This window comes from Panthera leo, chromosome A2 (genome assembly GCF_018350215.1).
Source record: "Panthera leo isolate Ple1 chromosome A2, P.leo_Ple1_pat1.1, whole genome shotgun sequence".
NCBI lineage: Eukaryota > Metazoa > Chordata > Mammalia > Carnivora > Felidae > Panthera > Panthera leo.
This window is the reverse complement of record NC_056680.1, coordinates 104,673,959-104,696,278: the sequence shown is the minus strand read 5'-3', so window position 1 is coordinate 104,696,278 and position 22,320 is coordinate 104,673,959. Positions and strand designations below refer to the sequence as shown.

The 22,320-nt window shown below is 38.8% G+C and overlaps 1 long non-coding RNA gene across 1 annotated transcript; it reads right to left on the bottom strand.

Moving 5' to 3' along the window:
* Positions 1–13,265: 13,265 nt before the first annotated feature.
* Positions 13,266–20,281, bottom strand: LOC122213485. Its single transcript, XR_006199537.1, has 3 exons — positions 20,197–20,281; positions 18,647–18,773; positions 13,266–13,355 (listed from the first exon to the last, which is right to left on the bottom strand). It is a non-coding gene; the product is annotated as an uncharacterized LOC122213485 (long non-coding RNA).
* Positions 20,282–22,320: the final 2,039 nt, after the last annotated feature.

The window sequence follows — 22,320 nt, the reverse complement described above, 5'->3', positions numbered from 1 at the left end:
GTGGGTAGAATTGTAGCTCATTATAATCCGTTTCTTTTGTAATGCGATGTGTTTTATTTCATGCATGTAAATTTTTTTCTCTCAGGAGGGGCTTATGCCACAAAAGAGGTTAAAGGAGTCCCTCCTTCAAATTCCCATCGTGCCCTGGTCTCCTTCCTAAATCAAAACACTCAGCTTTTGTTTTGTTTTGTTTTGGTTTGGTTTGGTTTGGTTTGGTTTGGTTTTTGCCGCCACCGAAGGAAAGACGCTTCGAGGCAGGGAAACAACAGTATTCACACTGTATTCCTTCTACCCACATGCTGCTTATACACAGAAAGGGAACAAGAGATATTTGTGGAAAGGACAGATGAATTATATCAACTCAAAGTGGCAAATCTGGCCATTTTATGACATGCAGTAGCCCCACTTGAAAGTTATAGATGGGAATCTAAAAATGGGAATATCAATTATGATTAAATGACATTTGATAGGACAAAAATCTTTCAAATACTGCAGGCCATGAAAAGAATAGATCATGACACGATTAACAGAGTAAAAGCCCCTGAAGGTGGCCTGCCTGACTCTGTTTTTCTCACTGCAGCCTGTAAGTTCTCTCCTACGTCACACCCGTTCTGGCCCTGGAGAGAATGAAGATAAGAGGCTAAATTTGTAGGGGACACCTGCGTGGCTCAGTTGGTTAAGCGTCTGACTCTTGATTTCAGTTCAGGTCATGATCTCGTGGTTTGTGAGTTCAAGCCCTGTATCGGGCTCCACACTGGCAGAGCAGAGCCTGCTTGGGATTCTCTCTCTCCCTCCCTCTCTGCCCCTCCCCTTGCTCTTTCTGTTTCAAAAATAAATAAGTAAGCTTAAAAAAAAAAAAAGACCAGTTCTTTGTGACCACTGGCTTCACAATGGCTGGATAAGAATGTCCTTATGGCCCAGGGCAAAGCCTTGTCCCTGAACATAACCAGGTCTCCCAAAAACCCTGACTTTGCTTTCCTGACTTCAGATGCCTCATTGCTATTGTTTTTTTAAGTTTATTTATTTTTGAGACAGAAAGAGACAGAACATGAACAGAGGAGGGTCAGAGAGAGAGGGAGACACAGAATCCGAAACAGGCTCCAGGCTCTGAGCTGTCAGCACAGAGCCCAACGCGGGGCTCAAACTCACGGACCACAAGATCATGACCTGAGCCAAAGTCGGATGCTCAACCAACTGAGCCATCCAGGCGCCCCACCTCATTGCTATTTAAGAAAACATATTTTACAATGAAAAGGAAGGAGAGAATGGGAGGAGAACTAATATTTATTATGCATGTTATATGTACAAATATACTACAGCTGTCAGGGATAGGTATAACTCTTTTCAAATTATTTTCAAATGGTAAATAATTTGTTCAACATCATGCAGCAATTAAATCAAAGAGCCTGGGGGTGCCTGGGTGGCTTGGTCGGTTAAGCGGCCAACTTCGGCTCAGGTCATGATCTCATGGTTGTGAGTTCGAGCCCCACGTCGGCTCTGTGCTGACAGCTCAGGGTCTGGAGCCTGCTTCAGATTCTGTGTCTCCCTCTCTCTCTGCCCCTCTCCTGCTCATGCTCTGTCTCTCTCTGTCTCAAAAATAAATAAACGTTAAAAAAATTTTTTTTTTTTAAATCAAAGAGCCAGAGTTAGACCCAAATGTGCACACTGCAAAAGCTAAGTGCCTTTTCAGACTAGAATAGGGGGCTAGCTGCTGGGAGAATTAAAGTCATCAAAAGCAGATGGTTGTAAACCCATGTTGATGCCAACAGATGCAGTGATTTCCAAGTATGGGCTTGGGCCAGGACTGCTATCTTCCTCAGAAAATTTCTTTCTGATTATGTTAGCCCATGGTCCAAAAGGTTACAATAAGAATGAAAAAGAGGCAGAGCACCTATGTGCTGGACACACAGAAGGGACCTAATTAAAAATGGCTCCTCCTTCTGACATCTTATCTTACTAAAATCGGCCTTTATTTCCATGTGGTGTACCTTCAAAACAATGGGACCATCCTCCTGCCCCTTCCCATGCTACTGGTTTAGATGCTAGTTTCAAACAGAAGTGTTTGTTCACTCTTTTGCAATCCTTCATTTCATAGACTCTAATTCAACATTCACTGTTAGATACCTTGTTATTACATGTATGAAGAAAAAAATACTGCCTATTAAAGTATGACAAGTCAAATGTAACATTCATCCCACTCCAAGCATGTAAAAAGAAATGTGAAAAATGTGCTCCTCAGAATCACTTCAAAACTGTGTCTATGGTAGTAATCTTCAGAGTTTGTCCTACCTTGGAACTGGGCTCTTGTACTCATGACAGTGAGTCCTTGACCTGGTCGACCCTGGAAAGTGTGAATTCCCGGACACTTCCAACAATCCAGTCTCCAGCTGCTGGGCAAAACAGCTCAGATGCCCTAAGATTGTCCTTGGAAGAGGGCTACAGGTGACAGCTGTCAGTAGCAAAGAAGCTGGGGAATGGGGGCTCAGTCTCAGTAAAGGGGACCCAGGGTGATCCAGGAGGACAACCACAGCATTCACTGCTGGACATATTTAATGTATGACCAAGACAGGGAAGCTGGTTTCAATGTGTGGGCTGTGGAATAAGTCTACCATCATAAACGCATTTCATATATCCGAGATAAGCGTGACTATATTTTGATCTAAAACAATAATCGCTTCATGAAATATCAGAGAATTTTTAAACAACTCATGCTTTCATGGTTTCTACTGATATCAACTATATGTAATTTATTGTGATGTTTACAAATCAATTTTACTTTTTTCTAGTTTTAGTTTTTTCTAGCTTTTTTAAAAGTTTTTTCTAGATATTAATGGATATCCTCAATGAGAATTATATAAATATTCTGATTATAGGCAGGACAATCTTCTCGGTTGTCTTGATACAGTTCTAGGTTTAATAAGGTGATCTTGCTTCCTATAGATCAGCTAGTTTGTGTCATTGAACCCAAATCTAAGTACTCATTAAGATTCTGAGAATCTGCTGGGAACATTTTTGAACTTGAAAGATGTAGAAATGACCTATTTCTGTTCGTCACTAAAGGATATATGGGATTTGGCATCACAACCTCTATTATTAAAGATTCTCTTTCCTAGAACTATGTTACTGGGCATGACTAATAATAGGATAGCCTCAGGGCAGGGTGTAGCAAGACTAAACCAGGAGAATATGTGTTAGTTCCAAAGACCCAGAGTTCAATTAAATCCAAGAGGGAAAGACAGAACTAAGGGGCAAAGCCAAGGTCAATTATGGTGTCAAGCTAGAAGACGCCAACTAGTGAATGAATAAGTACCCTAGTTAATAGTCGTGGATAAAAGCCAGAAATAAATGAGGAAGCAGCAAATGGGGGTACAAGGAGGATACCCAGCTTAATTCTTGCAAAGAGTATCTTGCTAGCTTAGCCTTCCTTTCAAAACAGGACACTCTTCCTCTGTTGTACAGAGGTAAGAAGGGCATTTTGAAGGCACTGTGTGTGCAAGGATATGGCAATCTTTGTGCTTGATTGAAGCACCACATTGTCTCACATGAAATCTGTAATTCTCATATCTCTGAAAGATGGTGATTCAAAATCCTGTCAGTGTCATTTCATAGAATTACATTCCACCCAGTATACCAGAGTAACAGCCAACATCTCTGGGGACCTCCAATTAAAGAGCTGAGACCTATTTAAACTTTGACTTCGTGTAGTTTTTCTTTAGCTTTAATACCACTATTAAATAACATCTATTTAATAGCCCAAGGAAGAGTTTTTGAAAAGTGTTAATGAGAATGTAGCTCACTGTCATCTCACTTGCTCAATGACTCAATTATATGACATTTACTTATGCCCTTTGAATGACAACAGTCATGCCAGCTGCTGGCTGAAGGGGAATTTTCCAGCAGCACTTAAATAGACTGTTTATCTTCATTAGCTCTTTGTTAGAATTCACTCTGAACAGACGTGGAGGCTGTCATTCATCTCAAACAGCCCTATCCCTGTCTTATATGGTTCTGATGTCTGCTTAGCAATTTCTTTTTTGGTTATTCGTTTGATGTTTCAAATTGTGATTGAAATTTTTTTTAATGTTTATTTATTTTTGAGACAGAGAGACAGAATGCGAGAGGGGGAGGAGCAATGAGGGGGGGGGAGGGGACACAGAATCTGAAGCAGGCTCCAGGCTCTGAGTTGTCACCACAGAGCCCAATGCGGGGCTCAAACTCACAAACCATGAGATCATGACCTGAGCCATAGCTGGACACCAAAGCAACTGAGCCACCCAGGCGCCCCTAAAATTGTAATTTATAATATCAGCACGCTTTCATACATTCAATGCACTAATCCTTATCCAAATTTAATGTTTCTACATTTTTCTATCTTAAAATTATAACTACCATGTACGTGCAATTCATTTTTATTCTATAGTCTACTTGAAAAAGATAAGTAAAATAAATAGAATAAAGGTCTCATAACCAGGATTTATATCAAATTCAGATGCCTTTGTCAATGTGTTACAAAGGTAGTTCGTAAATTATTTCCTTGGCACGTAATGACAGTAAACTCTCAGCCATGATGCTTGAACAATAGGATGGTGTAGTCACTTAACAATTTCCCTACATAACAGCCTTCATTTGCAATCTTTAAAAAATGTATAACACTAAATCTATACTGAGTAGTCATTTTTTGATCATTTAAAGGATATATTTCTATTGCTGCAGAGAAAAATTACGAAAGTGACTAATAATAGAGATTACTACTAAAGCATGAAGGTTAACAGAGTTTTCCACATGTGGTTGTATGAATTTTGTACTTCAAAAGGGGGTTAACAAGTCCCCATGTTTACAGGATCTTTGAAGTGGTGTTAAGGTTGAGTCGGGTTCGAACAAATAAACAAGATAATTGGTAAAAAAGAGAAGAAAAATCTATTTCCAGAGCAGCTGAGAAGTATATTAATCACATCATTTCCAAGGGGAATGCTTGGCCCATAAACCTCAGCACTGCTTTAAAGAACTCCTCCCCCACTGCCTACTAACAATTTTATTTATATTCCTAAATACCAAGGTACATTTGTAAAGGAAGCAATTTTAAATACTGGTCTGACTACTGTAACAAATGACAGAGATATTTTGTTAAGCTAGTTTTCCATAGCATAAAGTCAAGTAGATGCTTCCTTGTTTCCAAATATATATTATTAAAATAAATAAATAAAAATAAATGTCTATTATTTATCATATGCTTACTATATTTGAGGAACCGCTAAGGGGCTACGTGAGTACTGCCCTTTAAATTGCTATGCAACTTGAAGGGTCTTTGAATTGGGTGTTCTCTCAGCCTGGAATGTTTTTCCCCAACTGAATAACTGTTCCTGGCTCTATTACAAGTTTTAGCCTTTCTTAACAATATATCAACAAGCAGAGCTCTCAGCGTTGTCCCTGTCACGTCAATGTGTTTATCTCTTTCAAAGCACTCTTCCAAATCTATAACTGATTTACTTATTTATTCGTTAACTTGTTATGCCTACCTTCCAACTCATCCAATAGAATTTCCAGTAGGGCAGACCTCTGAATCCCTACCTTGGTACATCATAAACACTGACAAAGTATAAATTGAGTGAATATATGAATGTTTGATAAGCATTATTTCATTTAATCCTTCAAATAGTCCCACGTAATCATTTCAAAGGAATTAAGGTTCAAAGAGAGTAAGAATTTTGCCTGAGGTCATTTGAGCAGTCAGGCAGCACAAGGATTAAGCCATGCTCTTAATCTTTATGGATTGTTCACCTCTCAAACTAGTTTCACTTAACAATATTATTGTCTTTGCAGCACCTGCACTAAAAACCTGAAGAATGGTTCCTTTCTTTTATACCCCCACCCGAACAATTGTTTACCAGGTGCACCTAGCCTCCCCAGCCAGCTCTCTTCCCCATCCCTGTCTACACAATCTTAGTTTTGGCCCTCACCATTTCTCATCAACATGGCCCTTGGCCTCCCAACTGGTCTCCCTGCTATACGTGACTTCCCTATCCTCAACACTTCTACCGGGATGACTGTACAGATTTAATACTCCTGTTAAAATTTCTCAGTGGCTTCCCCAACTTTAGGATAAAATTCACACTCCTTAGCTTTACAACCCCCTTGAAAACCTGGCTTCTGTTATATCTTCTCATATTTACTTCTTTTACTCCCTACATTACTATGTTTGGTGCATGAAACATTGACATTCTTCTATGTCCTGTATTTTAAAATTTATTTTTAAATGTTTATTTATTTTTGAGAGAAAGAGAGAGTACAAGCAGGGAGGTGCAGAGACAGAGGGAGAGAGAAAATCCCAAGCAGGCTCTGTGCTGTCAGTTACAAAGCCCAAAGCAGGGCTGGAACTCACAAACTGCGAGATCATGACCTGAGCTGAAGTAGGACACTTAACCAACTGAGCCACCAGGCACGCCTATCCTGTATTTGTATATTTCCTCTTAATATGTTTCCCCCACTTTTTTGCCTGATTCACATCTATTTGTCCTTTACAACTCAGAACAAACATCATTTCTTAAAAGTTCATCCCAGATCTACTCCCCCTATTACCACCACCACTAAGCTGAGTATGCCCCTGCCCTGGCCTGCCATAGACCCCAGAATAAGTCTCAATACCATGACATGTCACAGCATGCAGTAGTTGTCACATTCTGTAGTTTTGTGGGGGTTTTTTTTATTATTTTTAAAAAGTACAGCAGTACTTGACGGACTCCCTGAGGGCATGTCCCTAGCATATGTAGCACCTGGTAAACAATAATGATTCAGCAGGTATTTGTTGAAAGAATGAATCAAAGAACAGATATATTTTTTAACGCGATTACAAATAAGTTCAATAAAGAAAAGAAAGTAAAGTGAGAATAATTAAATAGTGTCAGGAGCTATGCCTCAGAAGCACACACTATTCTGTTTCATACTGTGGTGCTGCAGAACCTTCCATGGGACTGCATTATGAGCGCTCTTCGCTGATCAATGCAGTCGCCCAAATATCTGCAAAGCACTATGCCCAGTACAAGGGAGGATATACAAATAAGACAGTCAGCCTGCTTTGGAAGCTTACAAACTAATGGGAGAGACACATCATTTTCCAAAGGAATTCATATGAACCCCATGACTTCCTTTTATTCAAGATACACGACCTGAAAATTCATCAGAAATCATTTGATCATTTTCAACTAACAAATTTTCTCGAAATGCCAGATTGCCTCTAATGATTGATTTCATGTATTTGCTCTAACACTCTCCTTTTGGAGACCGAGTTCAAAGACCGTATAAGTTGCAGAGCAACTGCATGTTCATAAATTCAGTGGCCACTTAAATGTATGCTTGATTTTTTTTTTGATCTTACTGCAAAGAAAAAGAAAAAAAAAAAAAAAACTCTGGATTAGAGTCCTCCTGAGAAATAACTTTTTAGCCAGGCTCACCAAACCTTATTTTGCAGATTTCAGAGATGCATAATGCTATATATAAATTTCAGGCAGGGATTCCTAGAGAGCAAGGAGAGGGCCCGCCAGCCAAACTGCTCAGGGGACACCGATCTGCAAACAAAAAGCAAGGTGGAATTTTTTTTTTCTTGTGGGCCTTGAAGAATCATTTTGCTTTGTCTTTGTCCAGGTTTCCATGGAAACCCCTCTCCTGGAAATGTGCGGTTCTTCCCAGCCCTCGTCACGAATGCAAGGAAGGAGACAAGGAGACAAACCTGAAGTTGTATTCTATTTTAGTGCTGCCATGAGTTGATGAAATAAAGGGATATTGTTATATTCATAAAGAAGTCAGTCAACATGAAAATGAGTATAATGAGCAAACAATTGGTTGGATGATAACTTTAATTTTCCTTCTGCCTTTAAGTAGGATATAATGTAGGGATATAATGTAGGGTTTTGGTTTCTTACCTAATATATGAAATAATGAACAGTATAATGGCAGTCCAAGGGTACCAATAATCAGCCTAATAATTAATTCATCCTGGGAACTTAGGCAAAATGAAATACACATTTTCAAAACAATAGAAGTAGGCCCAGAAATTACTTTTTGATCTCTAAGAAACAAGTCAGGAAAATTCCACTTTAAGGACAGGAAGAAATAGTGGACATTATGGTTTTTGTTGGGAAAGAATTTGATGTTGATGTTGGTGAAGAAGGTCACTGTTACCTACAAGCAGACCCAGGAAGTGTTACGAACAACCAATACACCAATAATATCATGTATTGTAAGAGAAGCAGAGAAATTCCCCAAACTCACAGGAACAGAGCAAGGAAAAGCAAACTGTCAGAGTTCTGTATATGAGAAAGAGGGGAAGCAATGTTTATAAGTCGGGCAATATAGGCTGCATACCTCAGTGACTTCTGCCAGGAAGTGTTTACTCACACGAAAGAGCTGGTTTTACAATTACTGAATTACAAACTGCAAAATGTGCTATAGAAGAGAAGTACAGGGGCACCTGGATGGCTCAGTCAGTCAGGTGTCTGACTTCGGCTCCACGAGAAGATGTAAGGGAAAAGCATTACCTTACTTACGTTACTTCCCCCGCAATAATCCCTTGGGTTAGATGCTGTTATTATCCTGTTTCACAGGAGCTAACAGAGGCATGAAGAAATTTCCCTCAAGGTCAACCAGGAGCTAAATATTGAAGGGGCTCTGTGCTATCGGTACAGATACTGCTGCAGATCCTCTGTCTCCCTCTCTTTGTGCATCTCTTCTTTTCATGTGCACTCTCTTTCTCATAGATGGATAGATAGATAGATGATAGATAGATAGATAGATATTGGAGCCCGGATTTGAGCCAGTGCTGGTCTGTCAGGGTTCATGATCTTGCTCCTATGTCACATGATTTTTTGAAGTAGCTGTCTCAATTTTATTCTAAATGTTGAAGTTATGAATTCTAGGCAGGGCCACTTGGATGGCTCAGTTGGTTAAGCATCCAATTCTTGATACCGGCTCAGGTCTTGATCTTGCAGTTGTGAGACTGAGCCCCGTGTAGGACTCCGGGCTGAGCGTGGAGCCTACTTGGGATTCTCTCTCTCTCCCTCTCTCTCTTTGCCCCTCCCCCACTCATGCTTGCTTCCTCTCTTTCTCTCTCTCTCCCTCTCTCTCCCTCTCTCCCTCTCTCTCTCTCTCTGCCCCCCCCACTAGTGCTCTCTCTCTCTCTCTCTCAAAATAAATAAGTAAACATTTAAAAAAAAGAATTCTAGAGAGATAAAATATATTTGTCAGGAGATGCTAGAATGTGTGTGATGTCTGGATCCCTCTGATTTATTTTCTTAATAAGTACCGAGAAATTCTCCTTTAAGGAATCCTTCGGAATCAAAACGACTCATTCAAATACTCATGAATTTGCCTATCTAACGACATAGGCACATCCCAGTTAGGATTCTCAAAGCCGACCCAGTGGCTGGGCTGGGAAGTCAGCGTGTTCACATCACTACGCAAGAACGTAAGTTTGAAATCTACGGTCTCCCCACTCACCCCTCATTCAGATCTTCTCTCGGACTTGCCCTTGCCACCCCTCACCCACTTTATTATCCTGGTAAGTGGTGGTCATTTTAACTCAACTATAAACAACTTGGAAGGTAGAAGACACATATTACTTATCTTTGTACCATAGTGACAAGCATAGTACTATGTCACTATAGGTATTCAGTTGTTAAATAAGTTAATGTGCTTACTGTCTAATATTTTATACTTTCATTAAATATTATTGTTTCAGGGGCGTCTGGGTGGCTCAGTCGGTTAAGTGTCCGACTTTGGCTCAGGTCATGGTCTCACAGTTCATGGGTTCGAGCCCCACAGTGGGCTCTGTGCTGACAGCTCAGAGACTGGAGCCTGCTTCAGATTCTGTGTCTCCCTCTCTCTCTCTCTCTCTCTGCCCCTCCCCCACTCACACTCTGTCTCTCACTGTCTCTCTCTCTCAAAAATAAATAAATGTTAAAAAAAGAAAGAAAATGTAAAAAAAAATATTGTTTCAACCAGATTCAAAGTTCACCATAATACATTCACATTATCAGCTAATTTTGATTTTTTTTTCCCCAGGAGTCTTATTTCTGTTAGAAACTTATTAGCTACTGTTATGGTAACATTATTCTGAGATCTGACTGGAAATGAATCAAGCTTCCTTTTTCATGAAAAGCTGTAGAAAAGGATGGAATATCAATTCGTTTGATATGATCTTTAAACCTCCTACTTCTCTGGAAATAAAGGCTTTCATAAGTTTTTCTCTTAGTTGTTCTGCCGTTTTCTCTTTCTTCTTCAGAACTGTAAGCTTTGCAATCTTATCGGTAGCCTCCCGTGATGTCTCACCATAAACAATAAAGAACAACCTATGGGGCTTTTTCTTAAGAATATGTTCTGGTATCCACCCTGGTGAAACATGGTACAAAGCACCTTGAAAACATGTGATAATGTCAACAAAATGTCCTCAAAAGTGGAGTGATCCTGTTACCCCAGACTACTCACCCAAGGAGGAGGAAGGAGCTATGATCTTGCCATTTTGGTAAAGATGAGTCCTGTAAGAACACAAGACCTGACTCATCTCATCAGATCCTCTTAACTTCAATTTAGTTCAAACATTTACTAAGCACCTACTATATGCCACACGCGATAAGAGATACTGCCACTAGAAACGTGAATCAAGGTGCACACCTGCCCTGAAGACAGGGCATAGAAATGGATAGTATCTTCTAGTATGAGAGAAACAAGATCTCTCCCATCCCACACCTCCCACCTTCATGCCTTCCTCCCCACACACAGACAGCAACTCTTTTTCCCCATAGGAATTCAAGTAGAAGAAATTATATAAACTTTAATAACATAAAGACAATGCAATGACTAACTGCCTTGGACTCATGATCTTCCTCATCCCATAATATCTTTTCTGAAAATGTCCCACAGTCTCCAAATTTTTCCACCCCAGCCTCCAACTGTGGACCAGAAATTAACAAAACTTCTTGACTCTTGGTCTCTAATCTCTGGTGATGAACATTAAAAGTACAGTGGGGATTCTCTATTTCTTTCAACGTTTGCTTTGAAATCCTTGAAACCCCTGAAAAGGATACTTCCCCCGCACCCCATAGCATCCAAATCCATCAATGTCTTTTATTGTCTATTGATTTTTATGGAACTCTGTATTTCAATATTTCCTAATGCATGTTCTTCATAATGCTAGTCCAGGGGATACTTAGGGAAAGATGGTGGCTTTTGAGGAGAGAGTTGTATGGTCAAATAATCTTGAAAAAGTCTACATACTACCTATCTTTCAGACATTCATAAGACATATTATGAGAAGTATGAGAAGTCTTGGAGAAGTCTTGCAATATAGAAGTTCAATTAATTTCATTTCACTTGGCACTTCCATAACTTAGTCAAAATACTCTTTGATCTTAAAACATAATAACCTGAGAAATTATTTTTTCACAGAACACATTTAGAAAACAATATTATAAGTTGATACCTTTGGAATTATTTGTCTAAGAATAGGAAACTTCCATTCTCCAGAGCTAAAATCTTATATTTCATCCAACAAATATGTATTGAGTGTCTACTATCTGCTAAGCACTTAATTCCCACTTGTTAATTTGAGTCTTATCCAAACGTCAGGGGTCAATTATGCCCCCAATTGTTATTTTGTTATTAGCCCTGTTACAACAATATTCTTTCTTTTCAGTAGTTGATATTCAGTTATATTCCTTTCACCAAGCTTCAACCTTAACCCTGCATCCAGTTATTGGGTTTTCATGCTGTCCCAAACATGTCGGAGTCTCTCTTTTTGCTTCCTATCCAGTTCCTTCTGAACTGAGTCCTACTTATCCCCACCAAGGCATCCTCGAAAGTGGAACCAGGTCTCTGAGGAGGAGTGCTCACATCTGGGCCTTTCAGGTTGCCAAGCACCTATCTTAAGTCCCCCATGCTATACTATGTTCATTTTTCTCAGGCCCTCCATGACTCACACTGTGATTTCATATGCTGTGCTCCTGGAATGACTCCCAAAGATTTCCAGTTTTCTCTGTTGTACAACAGCCAAGCCCTAGTTGTCAAAATTCTCTTTTCCCTTAGTTTCTAGAACTGTGTAGCTCTATTTGATTTTTCCTCCTTCCCCTCTGAATACTCCTTTCCACATCTCTCTGGGTTTTATTTTTAGCTACAGTTTCTTAAACACAGTCTATGCTCAGGCAAAATCCCAGGCCCTATGCTTTTCTTTTTCTGCACTCTCTCAACAGTAGTTCATTTACCCTCAACACTTCAACCACAGTGGGAAAAATGATGAAATGTTAACATTTGACTTATCTTTAATCTTTTCTGAATCTTATAAACTTATGAAGACTGAATGTGAATATTCTGAGTGAGGCATTCATAAAGAGCATGTTAAACACTTCAAAAAGTCTGGGTACAAAAATATGTACCCAGAGAACAGAAGACAATAAGCATAAATACCATTTAAGTTGGTATTCAAAATCTAAATCAGTTTTTGTTTTCCATGATGATTTTGGAAAACATACATTCCAAAATATCTAATACATCTTTCCTCCAGATGATGTACGAAGTTTTGATTTCCATTCTGTCTGCATCATTAAATACTCATGTCAAAAAAAACATCAAAAGAAATGCTCCACATGTCATTTTAACAAACATCTTAGATAAATCAGGAGTTGAAGATGTGTTCATATATGAAAGTGGTAATTCACTGACTCAGTAATAGAACAATCGATTCATTTTTCAGTAGTAGTAATAGATTGTTATAATAATAATAATACATCACATTTGTGATTTTTTAGGTCCCTCAATTATTTTCAGGCTGCCTTCCAGTCATATTCCAGTAAAAAATGAGGAGTTGAAATCAGAATCTCCATTTTACCATTTGGATATTGGGCCACCAAAAGTTCAAGTGACTTGTTAAGATTATGTAATTGAATCAGAATCCAAAATAAGACAACTGCTCTCTCCTGTTCTTCCAGTATGAGACTCTGAATATCTTCACACAGTCTCCTGTAATCACTTCTATGAAGAGTGAGCAATTTGGCTGAGAAAAGTGGCAGTGTAGTACAACACGTAAATTTTGAAATGCTGTCCTATGTGACAGGTAAGGAAAAGTGAAACCCAGAAGTGTTATGATTTGGCCAAGTTCAGAAAGATATAAAAACCATTGCACAACAGAAATATAAAACCCATTAGACAATAAAGTTAAACTCTGAAATCTCAATTGCATGGATAATGTCAGGATAGATAATATGACTATGCTTTACCTTTTCTAGTGTCTTCAGCAGTTTCTGAGCACGTCTTCTGGTTTATGTCTCATCTCCAATGTTGAAGCCGAATTTGTCCTCTACCACATCTCAGAGCTAATTTACAGAGAATAAAATGACGCGAGGTGAGTTAGTTAATGAGGTCAATGGCTGAATATCTGTACTATTTTGAGGTTACTAGGCTGAAAGTGGCTTTTTAAAAAGCCTGTGCTTTACGGGTGCCTGGCTGGCTCAGTCGGTGGAACATGCAACTCTTGGTGTTGAGGTTGTGGGTCTGAGCCCTATGTTGGGTATAGACATTACTTAAACATAAAATCTTTAAAAAAAATTAAAAATAAAGTTTGTCCCTTATAAACTTCTTTTCCCCTCTTGCAGAACTATTGTTGGGAACACACCAGTAATATCTGAAGTGAACACAGGTTCATGAGTGGATGTGTCCTGCCAAATCAAAGATAGTTTGATATTCTCTTTAAAAAACAAGACTAAATAAGTAAATAAAATCAAATAAAATAAATATTAAATTTAAAAAATAAAAATAAATAAATAAAAACACTATACTTTTTAGGTGTAATAACACTTGAAAATAGCCATACATTGTGGAAACACCTATAAAGCACTTCTGATTTTTACTGTTTTCTAGATCTTTGGCTGACATTTGTCTCCACTCTTCTTCAGTGTATTTGCATACTTCTTACTTTCTGTGGATAAAAGCTGGCTTCTAGATTTCTTTAACAGTTAACTGCTGGTATAATACAGATACTACCATATGAGAAGAAATTTCCAAAGACAGTAGTAAATGACTTTTTTAATGATTTAATACCACTCATCTCACAGGCAGCAATAATAATGCAATACATGGAAATAGTACAGAAACACTCGGTTAGTTTTCAACTTCTGTTTTGATATATGAATAAACACATACCTGGTTTTAACATATATTTATTCTTAGTATTTTTAAAAGTTAGAAATTTAACCATGTACATGACTTTGAAGTGGTGAGAAGGGTGGAACCAGACCTCAACAGCCACCCAGACTCTACTAACCCGGCTAAAAGTCACTCACATCTTAGCCTCCATTTCTCCTTTTATAAAAATGGTAACTGTCAAGTCCACCCGGAAGATCACCACCAAGATTCAATATCACAACAAATTGCCATTTCCTAACAAAGAATGTGAAAAACAGTATATCTTTTTCATTTCTTTCTCACTATGTCTTTTTATTTTTTTTAAATATAATTTATTGTCAAGTTGACTTCTATACAACACCCAGTGCTCATCCCAACAAGTGCCCTCTTCAATGCCCATCACCCACTTTCCCCTCTCCCCCAGCCACCATCAACCCTCAGTTTGTTCTCAGTATCCAAGAGTCTCTTATGGTTTGCCTCCCTCTCTCTCTATAACTTTTTTTCCCCTACCCCTCCCTCATGGTCTTCTGTTAAGTTTCTCAAGATCATCTTTGCTTTTATACTTCTCCAGTAGAACCATATTTATTCTGTCTGCATATCTTAAATTTTAAATGCATGTAACAATTTCTACTTCAATGGGGCATCTGGGTGGCTCAGTTGGTTAAGTGTCTGACTTCGACTCAGTTCATGATCTCTCTGGTTAGTGACTTTGAGCCCTGCGTTGGGCTCTGTGCTGACAGCTCCGAGCCTGGAACCTTCAAATCTGTGTCTCTGTCTCTTTCTGCCCCTCCCCTGCTCGTGCTCTGTCTCTGTCTCAAAAATAATTACACATAAAAATCTTTTTTCTAGTTTGTTACAGTGTAAATCTTCTACAAGTAAGGACTCTGAACTCATTTCTCCGATTTCGAGCACAAAGGATATGATTTTAAGTCTGTCGTTATTTTTGGCCCAGAGCAGGGAGAAATTTATTGATTTGTCATCTTCCTAAATTCTATCACATTATGTTCATGATCTTTTTCATATGTTTATCTAAAAATGAAGTCTTTTTTCTTTTACTGCTTTATTTATTTTTCAAGAGAGTGATTGGGAAGGACCCACAGTGGGCTCTGTGCTGACAAGGTGACAGCAACACCACGACGCAGGGCTCAAACTCGCAACTGGCAAGCTCATGACCTGAGCTGAAGTCTGAAGCACAACCGACTGAGCCACTCAGGTGCCCCTAAAAATACAATCTTTTTTCTTTCCTAGCTTCAATTTGTAGCCATGTTGTCCCATTCAGGCATTTACCCTATATATTCCAAAACTCAAGTCTGTACATGACACCAACTGCTTCTCCCAGTAATTCTTCTCATGTGAAAGTTGCAATCCAAAACACATCACAGGCATCCACTGTCTGGAAAAACTAAAGTGTTTACACCTGACACCAACCCGAAACTCTACAGAGTAAAAGGCAGTCATGGTTCTCACTGACAGTTACTATTTCCTTCCCTAGTAATTAATATCCTTCTTTGAAAATTTTGCCTGGAGCTCCTACTGTTAGAACAAAGAATCACAAATGACATTGCACCTAAAATAAGGCAGTCAATGTTTTAGAGATTTGTAATGAACGACACCCTCTCTGTGGGACACACAGGGCTGCTATGACACTTTTCTGGTTTCCTAGAAATGAAAGTAACCTAACCACATCAAGGAACACTAGCACATTCTAGTTACACTGGAGTATTTGCTCAGCATTAACTGGTTTACTTCTATCAATCTAATTCCATATTTTTTAAATTCCACCTTGTAATTTAATAAGGGATCTTGAAATCATATTAGTGTTATATACAACATTTTACTAAGTGAAGGAGAATAGAACAATATGGAATGGATTGGAACAAAACAAATCAAAAAGGAAAATATCAGAGTATACCGCATGCAACATGGACAAATATTAACATGGTATTTTGCAAAACTTTTGTTTTATTTATATATGTGTGTGCATGTACGCGTGCATGTGCCTGGGTGGTGATGTAGGAGGTATTTCGTATTGTGCACCACAGCAAAAAAACTCTTTGATAGTTGGTGAGCTGGTGTAACGGACACCTATATCAGCCACCCAGACACTTCAAGGAAGGGCTTATTGCCCAGCTGTTGAAAGTGCTGTCACCAGACACCCTCAGCTATCAGCCCCTTCAGGGATCACCTCTGCTACAGAGAGACGCCTCCCAACTCAGATGAAACCTGGCCATTCCTAAGGTGTCCCACACCCAACCATTGACACAGGAGGAAAAAAGACGAGGCTATTTTGTTCCAAACCGAGACAGGTCTAAAAGGCCATTTTAGTTTCATAGCTCCCGACCGGGTCAGTGAAGACGGCTGCTCAGATCTGCATAGCAGTTCAATCTCTCCCTCTACCCAGTCTTGTTTCCTTCCTCTGTCTTCTACAGATGTTGATCCAAGGTCCTTCCTAATAAACATCCTACACACTAAACTGCTATCCACAGAACCCAAATTGTGACATCCAATTGAGGGAGTAACAAGTTACATGGCCCAAGTCGGCTGAAAAGGCCAAATGTATAATAAGCAAAACATCCTTACATAAAATATAGTGCTTACTTTTTCAACGGCCCTGCAAAGTCAAAGGCTCCCATTACGACCATACTCGGTTTACGCTATCGGCTGCTAATGCATTTGATCAAAATGGGCACACCTGTTTCTTAAAGATCCTTAGTTTGTTACCACTTTTCCCCCTAAACTTTCACAACTGTCTTATCAAGTGGAATATGCTGAGGTGGCTGTGAGTGATGCTTCATTTCTTCTGCCAGCCTACTCACATCCATTCCAACTTAGCAGCTCTATGGTTACTCTTCCTTTGTCCTACAGTGATAAAGCCATTCATAGGGGAAGGCGACAGGAGAGGGTATTAATAGAGAACCCTTCAGATAAATACCAGGTGATTTCCCTCAAATGTGAAATTTAAGAAACAAAACAAATGAACAAAGGGGAAAAATGTGAGACAAACCAAGAAAATAGACTCTTAACTTTAGAGAACTGAAGGTCCCCGGAGGGAAGGTGGGTGGGGAGTTGGGTGAAACAGGTGAAGGGGATTGAGTACACTTATGATGAGCACTGCGTGTAACGTATAGAACTGTTGTATTGCTATCTTGTACATCTGAAACCAATACAACACTGTATGTTAACTATTCTGGACTGAAAATTAAAAACTTAAAAATTTTTAAATATAATTAAAAAAAAAACTTTTTTAATTAAAAAAAAAAAAAAAGTGAACCTTCCATGTTGTGTTAAGTATTATCCAAGGAGAAATGTTGAAAAAGCTGTTTAATAATTAGGCTGTGTTTTCTCACAGCAGGTGAATACTCTCATAAAAAGCTAGTTTGTTTTCTAGAATATAAATATTGGCACCAGGGCCTGACTCAATTATTCTGACTGATTAATTTGGTCGGATGAGTAAAAGCTTAAAAGAATCCATCGATTCTGGTTTGTTTGTTCGTTCGCTTATTTATGTATTTATTTTTAAATGAAAATACGTGTTTGCTCAGGCATCCTGCTGTCACACAGCATATCTCTAGCAACTTGACTCCACTTTGAGAGTTGAGTTCCCTTTGTTTTCTTCCTCAAATATATTTTGATGTGTGTCCTCTAGATAGGAACTAATGGTGGTAAGCGGATCAAATGTAAGGGGGAATTTTTTTTTTTAACAAAAGATGAAAAAAGTCAAAGAAATTTTAAGTAGAAAGATTCCCAAGTAAGGTCATTAGCCAAGTGCCTGTTAATTGGATAAATATGCATTTAATGTTGAATATTTCAGTCAAATAAAATCATTGTATACATTTCAGCAAAAATTGGCATACTCACACTTTTTATTTCGAAAGAAAAATAACGATCAGTTACTGCAGTCTTTTCTTTTTTCTTGAAGCAAGTAAATTTAGATAAATAGAAAGACTGAGAAGTAGCAGTGGATCTGTTGAGCTTTCCAAAAAAAAAAAAAAAAAAAAGAGGTTTCTTTTCTTCCATGCTCAGAATACACTCACAGGGGAGATGGACCATCAGGTAGGTCTGAGTAACGGGAATGGAATAACAGCTCTGACCCGCGTTCCCAGCCACCACGTGAATGAATGAGAGGAAACAGCTGCAGCCTAAGTTCTCTCAATAAAGTGATGCAGGGATTCCGTGTGACCTGGCATTCACAGTGTCTCGATGGTCAGTCAGGCCTCTTTGTTTCTCACGTATTTTCTATGCTGGGAATGTTTCCCTGGCTTTTCAGCCTCCTCCCAGACCTGTCAGTCCACTTAAGAAGTGTAGCAACTATGACTGCCTGAAGTGGTAACACCAGAACCGGGCCCCCATCTGCCTTTTCTTTCACACCATAAATAAAGCTATTGTCTACATTAAGATGACTGAAAAGGCCCAGAGACACAATGGAGGTTGAAAGAAGACCCGTCAAAGATGCATTAGCAAATAGAGCTGTAAACTAACTTACCAGGGCCAGACAGCCTGCAGGAGGGGAGTTCTTCTCACTGAAAACTCCCGTCCTGTGTACCTGCATTCACAAAGCAACAATTTTCGTCTGGCTAGACTGTAGCTGTATTCACACCGGTCACCTGTCCCTGTCATAAGCAGAAGAATCACATGATTCCACATGAAGGACAATGAGTAGTATCCATTCTACTGAAGGTCTGACCTCTAGAGCAGACACGTAATTTCAGGCTTTTATCACAGGGATTTCTTTCATTGTAAGACCTTTCTGTTGACTTGAGGACTTGGATTCAACAAAACCACTGAGAAGACTGAAGATTATCTCTTTCTGCAGTGAGATATCTCCACTGAGGATGAGATGCAGTTTTTCACAGTGCCATTCAGTTACTCTGATGACGAGTGAGTTTCAGAGGATGATAGGGACTGCTGCTATTTCTTTCAAAGTGCAAATTTCAAATCACTCTACATGGCAAGAGGGAAAAGTCTAGACCCTATTGCGTGGTATATCTGTAGATACTCAAAAATTAATGCAAAAAAAGAGAGAGAGAGAGAGAGAAGATCTAAGCACACACACACACACAAAAACCCTTAAATAATTAAGTCATGTTAACTTTCATCACACTATCTGAATAATTTCTAATGTCCCGTCAATAAATGGAAAAACATCCACACACTGGCAGCTTTATACACTCAAACTCATACATAACAAATATTTTGTGCCATGATATAATTTCAAGATAATTTGGCACTGGTACTGATGCAAAGTTACTATTCTGGCTTTCGGTCGCATTTATTCTCTTCTGACATAATATCTGGATTCCATCCCACAGAGTCCTTCAGTGGTTTCCTTTAAGCGACTTCCAAACAGTTTAAATTAACCATCCTCTCCAAGAGAGAAGAGCTTAATCCTTCTCTAATTATATGACCTAATCATGAACTGTAAAAGTAAATGATGTTAATTAGTACGACAGACTGGGAATAAAAGGGGCAGAAGAAAAAAGAAAAGGTTTTTTGTTTTTTTGTTTTTTTGTTTTTACCCTTTCATCCCCGTGAGTGGCTTTCCTATAAATAGTTTGTTGCTCAAAAAGAATTTTCAATGTGATTTCTTTAAATAGTAAGCATAATCCAGGCTGGACCATTCCCAATCTCCCTGTTGTATTTTTTTTTCCTTTTTTTTTAAAGAAAATTAAACATTCTCAATAACACTAAGACAGTTTCTCTGTGTAGACATTTTCTCTATTTACACAGAGAAGCTATATAATAATTACAATATAACTTAGCTGAGGAAGAATATCATGAAAGAGCATATTCACTTTTTACTAGTGCATGGCAAATTATCCCAAATCTTAACAATTCAAAACAATAAAAATGTATTACTGAGTAATACACATGTGGGGTAAAACCCACATTTTCTGAGGGTTAGGACAGAAGTGGCATCTGAATGGTGCTGGCTCAGGGGCCCTTAGGAGGTTACAGTCAAGGCTAGACTAGGGCTTCAGTCATTTCAAAACCCCATTAAGCCTGAAGTATCCACTTCCAAGGTGGTTCATTTACATGGCTGTTGGCAGGAAGCCTCAGCATCTCACTACATGGATTTCTCCATTTGACTGTCCTCCTGACGTCGAAGGTAATTTCTCCTAGAATGAGAGTACAGAAGTGGTTAATGCATTTATGATCTACTCCTGAAAGCCACATACCATCATCATTCCTGCAATATTCACTTTGTTAGAAGCAAGTCATTTAGCCCAACCCATACGAAGAGGCAGGACACTCTTAGGCTCAACTTTCTGAATATGTGCATATATTTTTAACACCACCACAGAGGGGAATCCTATGTAAAGGTCAGGCATCTCAGCAATCACACACACAATATCTGGAATTTCTATCCACAGGTAAACTACTGCTCACAACAGTAGATAAATTATTCAGCCATAAAAAGGAAGGAAATCCTACCATACACACCAATCTGGATGAACCTACAAGACATCATGCTGAATGAAATAAGCCAGTCATAGAAGGACAGTTGCAGCATGATTCCACTTATATTACTGATAAGAGTAGAAGAGTCAAACTTACAGAAGCAGAAAGTAGAATGGTGATTGCCAAGAGCTGGGGGGGAGGGGAAAAGGGAGAAGTGCTGTCCAAAGTGTATAAAGTTTCAGTTATGCAAGATGAGTAAGTTCTAGAGACCTGCTGAACCACATTGTGCTTGTAGTGAGCAATACTGTACTGTATACTTAAAGTTTTGTTAAGAAAGTAGCATGCTAAATGTTCTTGCCACAATATAATTAATTGGAAAAGGAAAAGTGGATGATTTGCAAGAAGTTACTCTAGGTAGTTTTGCTACAGTTAAATGTAGTTACAGGTAACTTGTTACATACGCTAGCACTTCCAGATGATGAAATTTTTGAGCATTTTTAATTAAAGTTATTAACTTGACCTACCACTTGTGAATTTAGTAGAATGTTTTTCTAATGGAATCCCATCATGCAGTCATTTTTGCAAGACAGAATGTTTCCTATTGCAGCTATAATGAATAACCACAAACATAATGGCTTAAAACCACAATCATCTATCATTTTATAGTCCTGGAAGTCAAAACTATAAAGTCAGCCCATAGGACTATGTTCCTTCTGGTGGCTCTAGGAGATTATCCATTTTCTTGCCTTTTCTGGCTGCTGGGGGACACCTGCATTACTTGGCTTATGACTGCTTCCTCCTTCTTCACAGCATCTTCTCTCCTCTCTGACCCCCTTCCTCCCTATTCTAAAAACCTTGTAATCATATCAGACCCCTTCAGATAATCCAGGATAATATCAGATCTCAAGATCTTTAACCTAGTCACACCTGCAAAGTTCCTTTTGCTCTGCAAGGTAACATATTCAGATTCCAAGGACGAGGACATGGACAACTTTGCTGGGGGGTGTGGGGTGTATTCTGTGCACCACAGTGATCTTAGGAAGATGTTGAAATTCAAATAAATTGTGGGAAATACCCTGGTAGACTTAGTTAACACCATATGAAAAAGCTTTAAATTAATTTAACCTACCTGTTAACACACAACTTGCGACCAAAATGATTGACCTTATGTACAGAGAACAAATTTGGCCTTCTTTTCTAAAATCAAACCCTATGAGATAAATCCTCTTTGCTTTCAATACCTGCTTATCGTTAACATCTTGAATGAACTAGAATGAGAGCCTGAAATATGTGAGGCTAACACTCTTGAAACATCAGTTTCTTTCACCAGTAGCTCCAATCCCACGTTCTTATCTCAACCGCTCCACAAATGATGAAGAAATGCAAACTGTGTTGAGAAATGTTTATTTAGAAATACATGAAGTCTGCCAAATAAACTCTCAACAATTTCTTTTGACATTAGAAGACAGTTTTCCGCACTTTCCAGAACTTACAGAATGTGATGGAGCCTAGGAAATGTGAAAATAATACGGTTCTTCTCCATCCTACACGTTCGCCACATACTCCCTATTTTAAATGTGAAGATTATAAGGATCAGAGAGATTAATATGTCCTTAACTTCTTAGTAAAACTGGTAAGTGACAGAGCTTGGCCTAAAGGCCGGGTCTTCAGACCCCCCCTTAGTGTATCACGTATACTATCACACACTCACCACATATATTCCTTGTTTAAAAAATAATAATAAAGTAATGTAATCTG